Source organism: Lissotriton helveticus, chromosome 7 (assembly GCF_964261635.1).
Source record: "Lissotriton helveticus chromosome 7, aLisHel1.1, whole genome shotgun sequence".
In the NCBI taxonomy this organism is placed as follows: domain Eukaryota; kingdom Metazoa; phylum Chordata; class Amphibia; order Caudata; family Salamandridae; genus Lissotriton; species Lissotriton helveticus.
In genome coordinates, this window is record NC_136068.1 from 1,210,047,685 (window position 1) to 1,210,061,795 (window position 14,111).

The 14,111-nt window shown below is 50.4% G+C and overlaps 1 protein-coding gene and 1 pseudogene across 2 annotated transcripts in view; one reads left to right on the forward strand and one right to left on the reverse strand.

The window, feature by feature from the left end:
* The window catches only part of COIL (coilin), a 211,601-nt gene that overhangs the window by 55,982 nt on the left and 141,508 nt on the right, over window positions 1-14,111 (forward strand). The gene's annotated exons all lie outside the window — the stretch shown is intronic.
* LOC144771380 (18S ribosomal RNA) lies at window positions 9,184-10,273 on the reverse strand (annotated as a pseudogene).

Here is a 14,111-nt window from a genome sequence, read left to right on the forward strand (position 1 = left end):
TCTGATTTCCGACAGCGTTTTGGCGATCTTGTCCTGGTCATATAATTCAAATGTGTCGCAATTTGCTTTATTTTTTGTCTTAATACTCTCTGTTGTCATGGAGGCCTCGTTCGTCGGCAAAGGTTGGGTCGGGAGGATAGCCGCGGCGTTTAAGAGCTCTACCTCTAGCGATTCGGTCTTCTCCGTGAAAAATGTGGAGAATTCCTCGCCGCTTAAGGGAGTTTTTGAGTTCTCTTGAGCCGATTTGGCCAGTTTATCTGATTGTTGCTTTAAGATCTCGGAGAGTTTTCGTGGTCTGTTTTTGGCATTGTCAAGTTCTGCTCTTATAAATTCTTTCTTGGAATTGATTATCTTTTTGTTATATTCGTTTCTGATTTTTCTGAGGGCTTTCAGCTCTGGGGAGGAAGGGTGTTGTCTCCAATTTCTTTCGGCCGTTCTCAGTTTACGCCTTTCCTCATTCAGTGACCCATTGAACCAAGGATTTTTTGGCTTTTCTGTGACTCTTTTCAGTTTTAGTGGCATGGTGTCATTGACGATATTTCCAATTGAGGTTATGTAGTGATCAGTCAGCTCGTTTACATTCTGCATGTCGTTAGGTGACTTTAAATCTCTCTCGCAGCTTTCAAGCAATAACTCAATATTCGCCTCTTTTGTATCTCTGATCGATTTTTTTGGACCTGAGGGGTTGCACAGTCCTACCCTTTTTCACTGTGGGAATCACGAATGATATGGCGTGATGGTCCGACCAATCGCACGGATCTATAGCACGGATTGATGTCTCTTTCTTTTTTGAAATAATCCAGTCTAAGGTCGCTCCTTGCGCATGTGTAGGTTGGGTGCATGCTTGTGTAAGGTTTAGTTCGGCGAGGAACTCTTTAAGCGAGTTAACCGTTTTGTCATTTGCGTCGTCCCAGTGTAAATTAAAGTCTCCCAGGAAAATGTTGTTGGCATCGGAATTGGAGTTGGCCGTTATAATCTCTATTAGTTGCTCAGTGAACTTTGCGTTATCTCCTGGTGGATGGTAAAACGCATGCAGATTGCATTTTTGGTTACTTGGTGATCTTGTATTCAGACCAAGGTATTCACAAGATTCTAGGGGGTCGGCTTGGATTTGGTTGACCTCTATCTCTGATCGGTGGATGCAGGCTATACCTCCTCCTTCTTTTCTTAGCCTATCTAATCTCACAATGTTATATTGAGGTGGTACTAAGAGATCAATGGCGGGGGATGATGATTCATTTAGCCATGTTTCCGTAAGGATTGCCAGGTCAATTTCCTTATTGATGATGAGGGCTGCTATGTCTGATGCATGTTTGGTTGCCGAACGACAATTGAGTAGAAGGCAACTCAAAGGTTTTTCTGAGTTAATGAGGTTCCCATTTTCGGGATTCAGTTGCTGTTAACTGGATATGTTGTAGGTTGAGGTGGATTGCTTTCCTGTCATTCTTTCTGGATGTTCTGTTAGCATCTATTGGTACTGTTTTGATTCTCTCCTCTCTCCCCAGGCCGGTTGTTCATATGTTCGGAGTAAGGCTAGGGTTTCTTCATCTGATAAGGGATTTGTCCTGTCTGGTCTACTGAGCCTGTTTTTTTGAGACAAGGCCATCTCGTCATTCCTTCTTTGTGCGGATAGTACTAGATTCTGAATATGCAAGACCTTGGAGTGCGTGCTTACCGTCATCTCCCACATTTTATCGATTGCTTGTGAGATTTTCATCGAGCCTTGTGCCAGGGTGCCTACTATTTTCCGGAGCTCCTTAATTTCTTTCTGGTTTCTGGGTGATTTCTTAGCGGGGATTGATCTGTTAGTCCGGGCTTTGCATTTTGCTCTTCTCGGTAATTGATTTGTTCTCACTCCCGCAATTCTTTCCTTCGTATCCTTGGTTAGGTTGTCACTTCCGATTCTATATGAGATGTCACGAGTATTATCTATGTTGTGTGGTGCTATTACTGAATTTGCGGGTGAGGATCTATAAGACTCTGGTATCGAATTCGAGAGAGGTGGCGGGTCAAAGGGTGGCTCGCTAGGTGCTGAGGTACCCTCTTCAAGTAAATTCGCCCTGAGTGGTGGCGGCATCAGCTCTTCCCTTTGGACCTGGTCCTGCTCTTCGTTTGCAAGATTGGTAGATCTCTCTGTCCTTTCTGTCTCGTTCTCAGGGTAACCTGATAGTTACTTTCATTTCATGTCCAATCCATAGGTTGTTCCATACCATTATTGCTGTCTTATCTAGGTTCATCTTATATCCCAAAAGTTTATCAAAGGTGACCACTTTCTGTTGAATTGCAGGATATGTTTTATTTGCATTTGACATATAGAAAATGTAAATAATCAGCAGTGAAAACTGAGCCTTTTTTTGCAAAGTGCCAAGCTGTGGATTTTAAACCCTAGGTGTGCCGGCACCTAGGGAAACCTAGCAAACCTATACATTTTTCAAAACTAGACGCTAAAATGAATCCAGGAGGGAGTGGCTCGTCTGGCTCTCACCAGGTTCCGCTACCCAGAATCCCTTGCAAACCTCAAACTTTGACAAAAAAATCCACATTTTCCTCACATTTCTATGATGGAAAGTTCTGGAATCTGCGTGGATCCTCAAAATTCTACCCACCCCGCATTCCCCAGAGTCTTCAGATAAAAATGATACCTCACTTGGGTGGGTAGGCCTAGTGCCCAAGAAAGGAAAAACTGCCGAAAACGCAACGTGTACAAACCACATTTTTACAATGAAAACTGACCCTTTTTTTTGCAATGTGCCTAGCTGTGGATTTTGAACCCTAGCTCTGCTGGCACCTAGGGAAACCTACCAAACCTATATATTTTTCAAAACTAGACACCCAAGGGAGTCCAGGAAGGGGTGACTTGTCTGGCTCTCACCAGGCTATGTTACCCAGAATCCCTTGCAAACCACAAACTTTGTAACAAAAAAAAAGAAAAAAAGAAAAAAAAACATTTCCCCACATTTCTGTGATCGAAAGTTCTGGAATCTGCGTGGGTCCACCAACTTCCACCTACCCACATTCTCCTAAATCTCCCGATAAAAATGGTACCTCACTCGTGTGGGTGGGCCAAGTACCCGCGACAGGCAAGGGGCCTAAACCTATTGAGTCAACATCAAAATTACATATCGCAAAACGACCTGTTTTTGCAAGGGCATCACCAGGGTTTTTGGCCCCTGGATCGGCGACCAACTAGGGAAACCTACCAAACCCACACATTTCTGAAAACCAGGGAACCGAGGGAGTCCAGGGAGGTATGGCTTAGGGATCTATGATGTTACAACGCGTTATTTTACAACGCAGACCGTTACATCGCAATTTTTACAACGCAGGATCCATTACAACGCATGGCATTACAACGCATGGCATTACATCGCAGATGCTATTACAACGCATGGCATTACATCGTAAGTATAGGTAAGTATACCTTTTAAAAAAAAATGTAATTATTTTAATTTAATTAAATTATTTTAATTAAAATACTTTTTAAAATAGTAATTTTTATTTAATAATTTTAAATCTATTTATTTAAATTAATTTTAATAAAAATTGTAATTAATTTTATTTAATTAATATAATTAAATTAATTTAATTTAAATATTTTTTTTGATTGTAATTAAAATAAATTATTTAAAATAATGAATTTAATTTAAATATTTTAATTAAGAAATGTAATTAATATAATATAATTAATTTTATTTAACTTAAAAACACCCCTGTACCCCAAAACCCAAACCCTGCCCTGAAACCTAAAAACACCCCTGTACCCCAAAACCCAAACCCTGCCCTGAAACCTAAAAACACCCCTGTACCCCAAAACCCAAACCCTGCCCTGAAACCTAAAAACACCCCTGTACCCCAAAACCCAAACCCTACCCTGAAACCTAAAAACACCCCTGTACCCCAAAAACCAAACCCTACCCTGAAACCTAAAAACACCCCTGTACCCCAAAAACCAAACCCTACCCTGAAACCTAAAAACACCCCTGTACCCCAAAACCCAAACCCTACCCTGAAACCTAAAAACACCCCTGTACCCCAAAACCCAAACCCTACCCTGAAACCTAAAAACACCCCTGTACCCCAAAACCCAAACCTGAAACCTAAAAATCACCCCTGTACCCCAAAACCCAAACCCTGCCCTAAAACCTCAGTACACCAATACATATACTCCTATACTCATATTTATTTAAAAAATTACTTAAATTAATAAATTTAATTTATAATATTTAAAAACATAAATAAATATTTTTATTTATAATTAATATTAATTAAATCATTTATATAATATTAAATAAAATTAAAATAAATTATATACTTACCAATACTTACGATGTAATGGTATGCGTTGTAATAGCATCTGCGATGTAATGCCATGCGTTGTAATGCCATGCGTTGTAATGGATCCTGCGTTGTAATAGCTGCGTTGTAACAGCATTACGACGTAAAAGTTGCGTTGTAAGTGATACACACCATGGCTTACATGGATACTCCAATGTGTTCCTACCTAGAATCCCATGCAAACCTCAAACTTAGCAGAAAAAAACATTTTTTTTCCTCACATTTCTGTGTAGTAAAGTTGTGGGATCACCGGGCTGACCAAATGTTCTACCACCGAGCGTTCCTCCAGCTCTCCCGATAAAATGGCACCTCACTCATGTGGGTGAGCCAAGTACCCGCGACAGGCAAGGGCCCAAAACATATTGTGGAGACATCAAAATGACCTATCAAAATATTACCTGTTTTTGCAAGTGGGGGGGGGGGGGGAGTGTGGGGAAGACCAGACCCCGCTACCTGAAAGCACTCTGTTATCCATAGGGGATCCCGACCCAACTTCCATAATCAGCCCTCACTTACCTCTTTCGTCCCAGCACGGCAAGAAGCTCCAACAGCTCCTTCCCTGTAAAACAGAATAGGACAGGGTTATCATCCATGTGGATTCGCTGGTGAAAGGAGGAGGCAGGTCTACCCAAGTTAGCAGCCAATGATGGAGGGGAGCGGAGAGTCAGGAGAGGAGAAACGGAGTGACCCAGAGGGGGCGGGCCTGCAAGACGCCGAAGAGAACCGGGTGAGCCCAAGTCGCGGCTCAGAACAGGAGAGCGGGACCTGTTCTACACGGTTCGAGGACGTTAAAGGACCGCACTGGGAAACAAAGAAAAGAGCCCACCACCCGCTGCACAGAGGGCCCAAGCAACACTCCCCTCGGTAGTAATGCAAAAGTATGTTACTGGAGAAGACCCACATTTCTTTTTTGCGAACTTTGAGAGGATGGCAAGATCTGCAGCATGGCCTACTGACAAGTGGGGACAGTATCTCGAACCGCGCCTCTCAGGTGACCTCTAGGCTGCTTATCAAGCCGCCAATCACCTTGACCTCACGTCCTATCAAGTGATTAAAAGTAGCATTCTCGAAAGTATGGAAGTGTACGACAAGACCTATGGAATTCGCCTGCAACAAATTAAAGAAGGGGCCCAAGAAACTCCAAGAGAATTGTACTACCGTGTGAAAGACATGGCTGATAGGTTGTTGAGACCCTCCTCGTCAACTAAAGAAGAGATAGTTGAGAAAGTATATTTAGAACAGTATCCCTCATCCTTGCACACCCCCATACAACAATAGGTTCGGCAACCATCATAGTTGACCTTGGAGAGAGCCGTAGAAATATCCAGTCCCTATTATTGGGCACAGGAAAAACAGAAGGGTAAAGAAGAAACCCAGTGGAACATCCTGAAGGTGTCTAGGCCAAGGGCCAAAAAGTGTCAACCCTGAGAAAAAAACAAAGCTGTCACCATATTACAAGGGCCTGTAACCCCGCCAACATGACCCTTACCCGGGCCCCAATACTTCTATTGCGGGCTGTTTGAAAACATTGCACGTACATGTCCGCAAAAGGAAGAACCAATGGATGTTGAGTTAAACGGAAGTCCTATATGGCACACAGGCAGGATTCAGTCCTCGTTACCATCACCAGGTCACTGTCCCAGGAAGGCTCTGGTAGACACTGGATGTGTACAGCGTGTCATGCGACCCCAGGCGGTCCCTGGGGGAGTGCAAGCTACTTCAGACATGTTAAATATCTAGTGCGTACATGGGGACAATAAACAATATCCCACTACTGAATTACAGATCCAGCATACATAAAAAAAACAGTACCCTTACGAGTGGGGTTAATTGCCAAATTGCCTGAGCTTTTGATGTTGGGAAGAGACTATCTGCATTTGGACGATTTACTACAGGACACATGGGAAGAATGGAGAAAGACCGCTTCTTTCTCTCGGGTGCAGGAAATGAGTGGCCATTAGGGACAATACCAGTTAAAGAACACTCCATACAAACCCTTCCAGGGAAAAAAGTCAAACTACGTCCCTAATGGATACCAGAGTCTCGACAAGTGGCTCTCGAAGACAAAATCCAGCAGATGCTTAAGATGGGGGTTCTCTAACCCTGCAGCAGTGACTGGTCCGCCCCAATAGTTATAGTCCCCAAACCAGATGGGTCTATCAGGTTTTGCATTGATTTTCGAGAGGTTAACAAAATCTCACAATTTGACTCCTATCCACTCCACGGGTGGACGAGATGATTGAACGGTTGGTTGAGGCACAGTACATCAGTACTTTAGAACTTTGTAAAGGGTATTGGCAAGTGCCACTAAGAGAACAAGACAAGAGAAGATTACTTTTTCTAAACCGGGAGTCCTATACCACTTTACCGTGTTACCCTTTGGTTTACACAGTGCCCTGGCAACCTTCCAGAGGCTTATGAATACTTTATTTAGACCGTGCAGCACTTTTGCAGCTGCCTACATAGATGATATTGTTATTCATAGCGCATCATGGGAACAACACTTGGTACACATGACAAGAGTTATTCAGGCTCTAATGGAAGGGGGGGCTAACTATTATTCTAACCAAGAGCCGTATAACCGCGAGGTCCGGAAAGTATCTGGGATACCTCTTAGGGGAGGGATGTATAAAACCCCAAAAAAGAAAAAAGTTGCAGCCATATCCAACCAACCCTTCCCCAAGACAAAAAAAGACCTGAGAGCCTTCCTGGGAGTCTTGGGTTTTTACAGGCGATTTATCCCAGACTCTCGCAAATAGCTGCCCCTCTGACTGATTTGTTAAAGAAAGATCGGAAAGTTGAGAAAGAACTTAAGGACCCATCACCTATTACTCTACGCACCTAGCATCAGTTAAAACGCACCCTCACATCCGTACCGGTCCGTCCGTCTTAGCCCAAATTATACCAAACCCTTCACTTTGCAAACTGATGCATCAGAGCAGGGGTTAGGGGCTGTCCTCCCCCAAGAAGACTACAAGGTCAGGAGGAAAGACCAGTGATATACATCAGCCACAAATTATTTCCACAAGAAAGACACTACTCCGTAACAGCCTATTTGATTGTGATGGTTGCATTTTCTATCGGGTCTCTCCAATACTATTTGGAGGGCAGAGAATTAACTTTATATACAGATTTATGCCCCATTAGATTGACTGTCTCATAACAAAGGGCACAATGCTCGGCTAGTGAGATGGTTCTTAGCATTACAGCCCTTCCAGTTCAGTACCTGTCATAGAAAAGGAAGAAACCAAACTAATGCTGACTTTCTATCTCGATATCCTGTAGAAGCGAATCTTGCAGGCAAGAAAGTTAGGGTGGGGGAAGACCAGACCCGCTCCCTGAAAACACTCTATTATCCCTAGGGCACCCAAACCCAACCTCATAATCTGCCCTCACTTACGTCTTTCGCCCCAGCACGGCGAGCAACTCCAACAGCTCCTTCCCTGTAAAACAAAAGAGGACAAGGTTAACATCGTCGACGCGGATCCGCTGACGAAAGAAGGTGGCAGGTCTACCCAATCTAACAGCCAATTACCGAGGGGAGCAGAGAGTCAAGAGAGGACTAACAAAGTGGAGCAGAGGGGATGGGGCCCGGAAGACACTGAAGAGAACAGCGTGAGCCCAAGTCGAAGAGGAGAGCGGAGCCACACGGGGAAAGAAAGAAAATAGCCAAGCACCAGCTGCACAGGGACAGGAGGCAGGGCACGAAGACAATGAGGCTCCAAAGACCTGGAGCGAGGTGCGGTGGTCGCCCTGGGAAGTGTGACTCCCCCCGCCGCAACTCAGGAGTGTTGTGGCTTTCCTGGTAGAGATTAAACACTATTGCACATTTTTATTTTTCCTTGCGCTCTCTCCCTTCCCAAAATCCTAGTAGTGATTGGAGGAGGTGTAACAAATAAAGAAACAACCCCATTACAAAAAAACTAAGGAGGGGGGGACTGCTTTACCATATTAAATAGAAAGGAGTTCTCCCCAACACCCCTGGGTGTGATGACGGTCTCTATCCCTTACAAACAACATAGTCTAGACCTTCTTACTTACCTTACTCTTCCTGTCTTCTTTCCTGGCGCACCGGGGAAAACCCACCACGGAAGCACAAGCCTAAAACAAATGGAAGGAGAAGATTACCATTGAAAAGAGAAACACTCCAAGACCTTATCAGTAGCCTCAAATATTTCCAGTCTTTCCTTATTTTCCTTTTGATATATTTTTGTTCGCAGTTGTTTCTCTAGAGTTTCCTTCAAATAAACGCCAAAATTGAGAAACACATCCGGCCTCCTAGATTTCTCTTTAGCCTATTCCTCACAGGGGGTCACCTGGGTTTTTGGCCCCAGGCTCGGCGGTCATCTAGGGAAACCTACCAAACCCATACATTTCCGAAAACTTTCTGTGTGGGAAAGTTGTGGGATCACCCGTCTGACACAAATTTCCTACCGCCCAGCGTTCCCCCAGATCTCCCGATAAAAATGGTACCTCACTAGTGTGGGTGGGCCAATTACCCGCGACCGGCAAGGGCCCAAAACGTATTGAGGAGACATCAAACTTGTCACAAAATTACCTGGTTTTGCAAAGGGGGGCACCTGTTTTTTTTGGCCCGGGCTCGGCGGTCATCTAGAGAAAGCTACCAAACCCAAACATTTCTGAAAACTAGACACCCTGGGGAGTCCAGTTTGGTATGGCTTGCATGGATCCCACAATGTTTTCCTACCCAGTATCTCTTGCTAACCTCCAATTTAGCTGAAAAATCCCTTTTTTCCACTCATATTTGTGTGGGAGACTCAGGCTCCACTCCTGGTGGTGCTCTTCCGTCAATTCCTTTAAGTTTCAGCTTTGCACCCATACTACACCTGGAACCCAAAGACGTTGGTTTCCTGGAAACTGCTCAACTGGTCATGGGAATAACGTCGCCGGAGCGCTAGGCTGCATTGTTAATGGTAGGAACTACGATATTACCTGATCGTCCTCGAACCTCCGACTATCGTTCTTGATTAATGAAAACATTGTTGGCAAATGCTTTCGCTTTGGTTCGCCTTGCGCTGGTCCAATCATTTCACCTCTAGCGGCACAATACCCCCCGGCCGTCCCTCTTAATCATGGCCCTAGTTCCAAAAACCAACAAAATAGAACAAGGGAACCAGAGTCCTATTCCATTATTTCTAGCTGAAGTATACAGGCGACCGGCCTGCTTTGAACACTCAAAGTAAATGTTTAGGACCCCAGGCCACTCCGTCAAGAGCATCAAGGGGGCGCCGAGGGGCTGGGACAGGCGAGGCAGTAGCTCGCCTCGCGGCGTACCTCCAGCTCTATCCCATGATCTAACTGCGAGCTTTTTAACTGCAGCAACTTTAATATACGGTATTGAAACTGGAATTACAGCGGCTGCATGCACCAGATTTGCCCTGTAATGGATCCTCGTTAAAGGATTAAAAGTGTACTCATTCCAATTACAGGTCCTTGAAAGAGTCCTGTATTGTTATTTTTCGTCACTACCTCCCCGAGTCGGGAGTGGGTAATTTGTGCGTCTGCTACCTTCCTTGGATGTGGTAGCCGTTTCTCAGGCTCCCTCTCTGGAATCGAACCCTGATTCTCCGTTACGCGTGTTCACCATGGTAGGCACAGAAAGTACTATCAAAGGTTGATAGGGTAGACATCCGAATGTATTGTCGCTGTCACGGGGACGTGTGATCAGCCGGAGGTTATCTACAGCCCCCAAAACGGCCGGGCGAGTCTGATAAATGCACGCATCCCGGGAGGTCACGCTCGTCGGCATGTATTCGCTCTAGAATTACCACAGTTATCAAAGTAACAGATGTAGCGATCAAAGGAACCATCGCTGATTTAATGAGCCATTCGCAATTTCACTGTACCGTCCGTGTGTACTTACGCGTGCATGGCTTAATCTTTGAGACAAGCATATGCTACTGGCAGGATCAAACAGGTAGCCGCACCTACTGACAAGGTGGGTTGGGAGGCCGCGTGCCCGTCTCCCTGACAGACACCTTCGCATCCCCTCTCGGAAAGCCGGCTGGGGAAGGAACCCACCCGCCTGGGTGGGGAGGCTCACTGGGGGTGGACAGGTGCGGTCACACGGGCACCAGCGAGTCTGGCCATTTCACCGGAAGGGAGCGGCGGGCCATGGCGCAGCCTGTGCGGGACGCAGGGGTGCTGAAGCTGGGCAGCGGCATCCGTTGGAAAAGTCCTTCTGAGCTGCTGCAGAAATGCGCTGGGTGGAGAGGGGTGAAAGTGGCGCGCAGGGCTACGAACCTGCCGGGCAGCAGCATCTGGGACCTGGCGCCACCCAACCTCTTCCGCTAGAGTCGGACCACTGGGGGGCGCAAGCTGCTGAGGCCGCTCAGCCTTCGCTCTGCTGTGTACGGTGAAGGGAGGGCCTCCGCCAGGCAGCAGGCCTTCAAGTCGGACGGTCCATGATGGATGAAAGCTCTTTGCTTGAAACAACAACTGAGGCTAGCCAAGCAGTCCATCCCTAAACGGACCAAGCATGCCCAATCGATCGGAGTACATGGCAACGGCTGGCACCTCCCCTGGCAGACTGCCCTGCGCGGGCAGGCTCAGAGAAAAAGAGCCAGGAGGTAGGCGTAGACACGGACCCCTGGGGGCCTGGGCAGGCAGGCCCGGGACCTGGCTTCCCCTGGCTCTGAATCACCAGAACTCCAGGAGATCCTAGGTACCCCCTCATTATTAATCCCAAGGAAAAATACCCTCCTTCTTGTAATCCGTTTGCGCCGGGTGACAGAGTGGACGAAGTGGACTTCCAGGGCAGTCCGGCCATCTGGTCACCCCATTGGAAAGCTGTGCGTGCGACCAGATCGACGAGGGGAAAGGAGTGGCCAGATGGCCGTGCTCAAAGGACAGCCGTATGGTCGCTCTGTGCCCTAATGAAAGGTCAAGCAGGATGCGGGGGTAGAGATGGGTCTGCTGGCACCTTGACAAGCAGGCGAAGCGGGTTATGCCTGCCTGGGATCGATGGTCCCCACCCCGGGCCCTTGGCGGAACAGGCAGGCCGGAGGACGGAGCCCGGGGAAATTTGCGCCTGCCCCAGGGCCCGGCCGGACCCCCAGGTCACGTCTGACTACCAGGCCAGATGCACAGGGGAGGCCACTTGGGCCCAGCGGACCCCTTCCCGGGCTCCTTGCCACGCAGCAGGCAGGAGGATAGGGCCTGGGGTGGGGAGGGCACCCTTCCCAGGGTCGGGAGGGCGCCCTTCCCAGGGTCATCGGTGGCCCTGAGCCCAGCAAAGCTGGGGGAGGCTCCCCGGGTCCAACGGAACCCTGTCCCAGGCCTTTGGCGGAGTGGCAGGCATGGAGACGGAGCCCAGGGCAAAAGCGCCCGCCCCGTGCCCGGCGGGGCTCCTGGACCCTGTTGGGGTGCCCGGGCTCGGACACGCCGGGTAGGATTCCGTGGGGCTCTGAGTCCCAGCGGGTCAGAGACCCCGGTAGGGCCTTCAGCCCGGGGCTGCGAATGATCGCCGACCCGGGGGATCCCCAGGCAACGTGACACGAGGGCGTAGCTGGAGGGAGGCCTGCCTGGGCCCGACGAATACCCCGTCCCAGTCCCGATGGAAACTCCTTCCCACGCCCATGGTGGAGCGAGAGTAACGGAGCCCGGTGCCCTGGGCCCGGCTGGAGGTCCTGAGCCGGCACACGCAGGGGAGGACTCCCCCGGGACCGTGTCTCAGGTGGCCTGCCGCGCAGCAGGCCTAAGGACGGACCGCAGGACTGGGAGAGGGGCCCTCTACCACAGGGCCACCAAGGGCCCGGGCGCCTCCACACAGCCAAGCAGGGGCAGGCCCATGGCGGGGCGGAGGATGTAGCCCAGGATAGGAGCTTGCCCGGCCAGAGCTCCCGGACGCCCAAGGGAGAACTGCATGGGCCCAATGGAGCCCGTCCTAGGAACTTTGCCACGCGGCGGGCTGGAGGGCGGAGCACTGAACAGGGGGCAGGTTGGGGGGGATTGGGGGAGTGTGCTGCCCGGTCCTAGCCCATCTGGTTGCTGGCTGAGAACTGCCAGCCCGTGAGGGGTTCCGGCGTACCCTCTCCCCAGCAATCTGGAGGGAGGCTACCCCTCTTTGTGGTAACCTGTGAGCACAGAGTAACAGAGGGGACCCAAGATGTTAACACGCCTGACCTCCTGGAGCCCCGTCTGCGATTGGGGAGGCAGATGAGTCCTCATCGGATCTTCCAGGGCAGGCCGACCATCTAGTTGCGCCATTGGAAATCATTGCTGGCGACCAGCTGGTCGAGGAGATGGGCATGACCAGATAGCCTGTGTCAGAAGGACGCCCATCGGCCCTTCCTGAGCCTTCACAGGATGGCTCCCGCCGGCCCTTGAAGGGCTCGGGGGCTCTGTGTCCCGGGGGTTAGGAGACCTCAGCTGGGCCTCCGGCCCTGGGCTCTGAATGGGGGTCCCTGATGGACAAAGCAGTAGGGAGGCCTGCTCGGGCCCAACGGAAATCCTGTCTCGGGCACTCTGATCCTCTTCTGGCCGCAGGACAGGGGCTCCCATATCTCCGGGCCCGCCGGAGCTCAAGCCCAGGTCCCACTCCCTGCTTCTGAACCCAGATCGGTCCGGGAGAGCCTTCCCGGGACCAAAGGACCCCGTCCCGAGCACCCGGGTCCTCGGCTGCCCACAGGACCAGTGCTCCCCTACCCAAGGGCCCGCCTGAGCCTTTGGCCTGGGGCCTGGTTCCTGCTCCTGACCCCAGCCAAGCAGAGAGTGCCTCATCGGGCCAGATGGATGCACCTCAGGGCCCACCAGAGCCCAGGCCCCGGTCCCGGCCACACAGGGGCAGCATCTCTTTCCCTGGCGGGCTGGTAGATCCAAGCCTGCTGGCTCCCTGCCCTGCCCCGAACCCGGCCCAGCACCTTCCTTTCCTCTCCAAGGCTCGGAAACTCTCACTGGGGAGCGCGGGGTCCACGCTCCGTTGTTTCCAACCAAGCAGCGCAAAGCCGCCGCATAGGCACGATTGACCAGAGTCCGGTCTGGACTGTCCCAGGCTGCCCTGCCCGTGGAACCCATTTCCCCCTGCCCATGTGGAGCCCGGGCCCTGCCCGAGCTTTGACCGAAGGGCACCACCGCGGCCTCCCTTCCCAGCTGGAGAAGAGGGCTGATTCCCAGGTCTGCCGCTTCCCTTTTGCCAGACTCGCTCACCCTTAGGAGAAGGGGTAACCCGGCGCCCGGCCTTCCGACCCCACCTCCTAGGCGGCGCGGGACATCCACGAGTCGCTACCATCCCAGACCGGGCCCAGGCGTCGTCTGCTCAGGGCTTGTCCGAGCTCTCCTGGGCTCCTCCTCCAGCTCGGCGCCCCTTCATGCAGGCTGGCCTTCTGCTATTCTTTGCCCCAGAGCCAGCGGGTTGCTAGGCAGTCCTTCCTGCTCTGCAGCCTCCCTGCCCTGGCTACTGTCTGTCACCCCCTTCACTCCTCCAGACCCTGGGCTCAGTGTGCTGACTTGGGCGGGTGCACCTTGCTGAAGCCGGGGGCAGGAACCAAGGAGGGTAAAGCCCAGTCCACATCCTCTCCCCGCGGGCCAGCCCGAGGAGCCCATTTCCCTCGACTCTATGTGGGGGCTTACAGAACCCTGGGGAAGGACAAAAGTTGGAGTTAGTCCGACCGGCTGGCAAGCCGGCTATCTGGTCGCCCAGCCCGCAAGGCCATCTGGTCGCGCAGCCAGGCTACCAGATGGCCTTGGACAGCCGTATCCAGTCACCCGCCAGTCTGACGACGGCGGGGGTGGCCAAGCGCTTCGAGGCTGCTGCT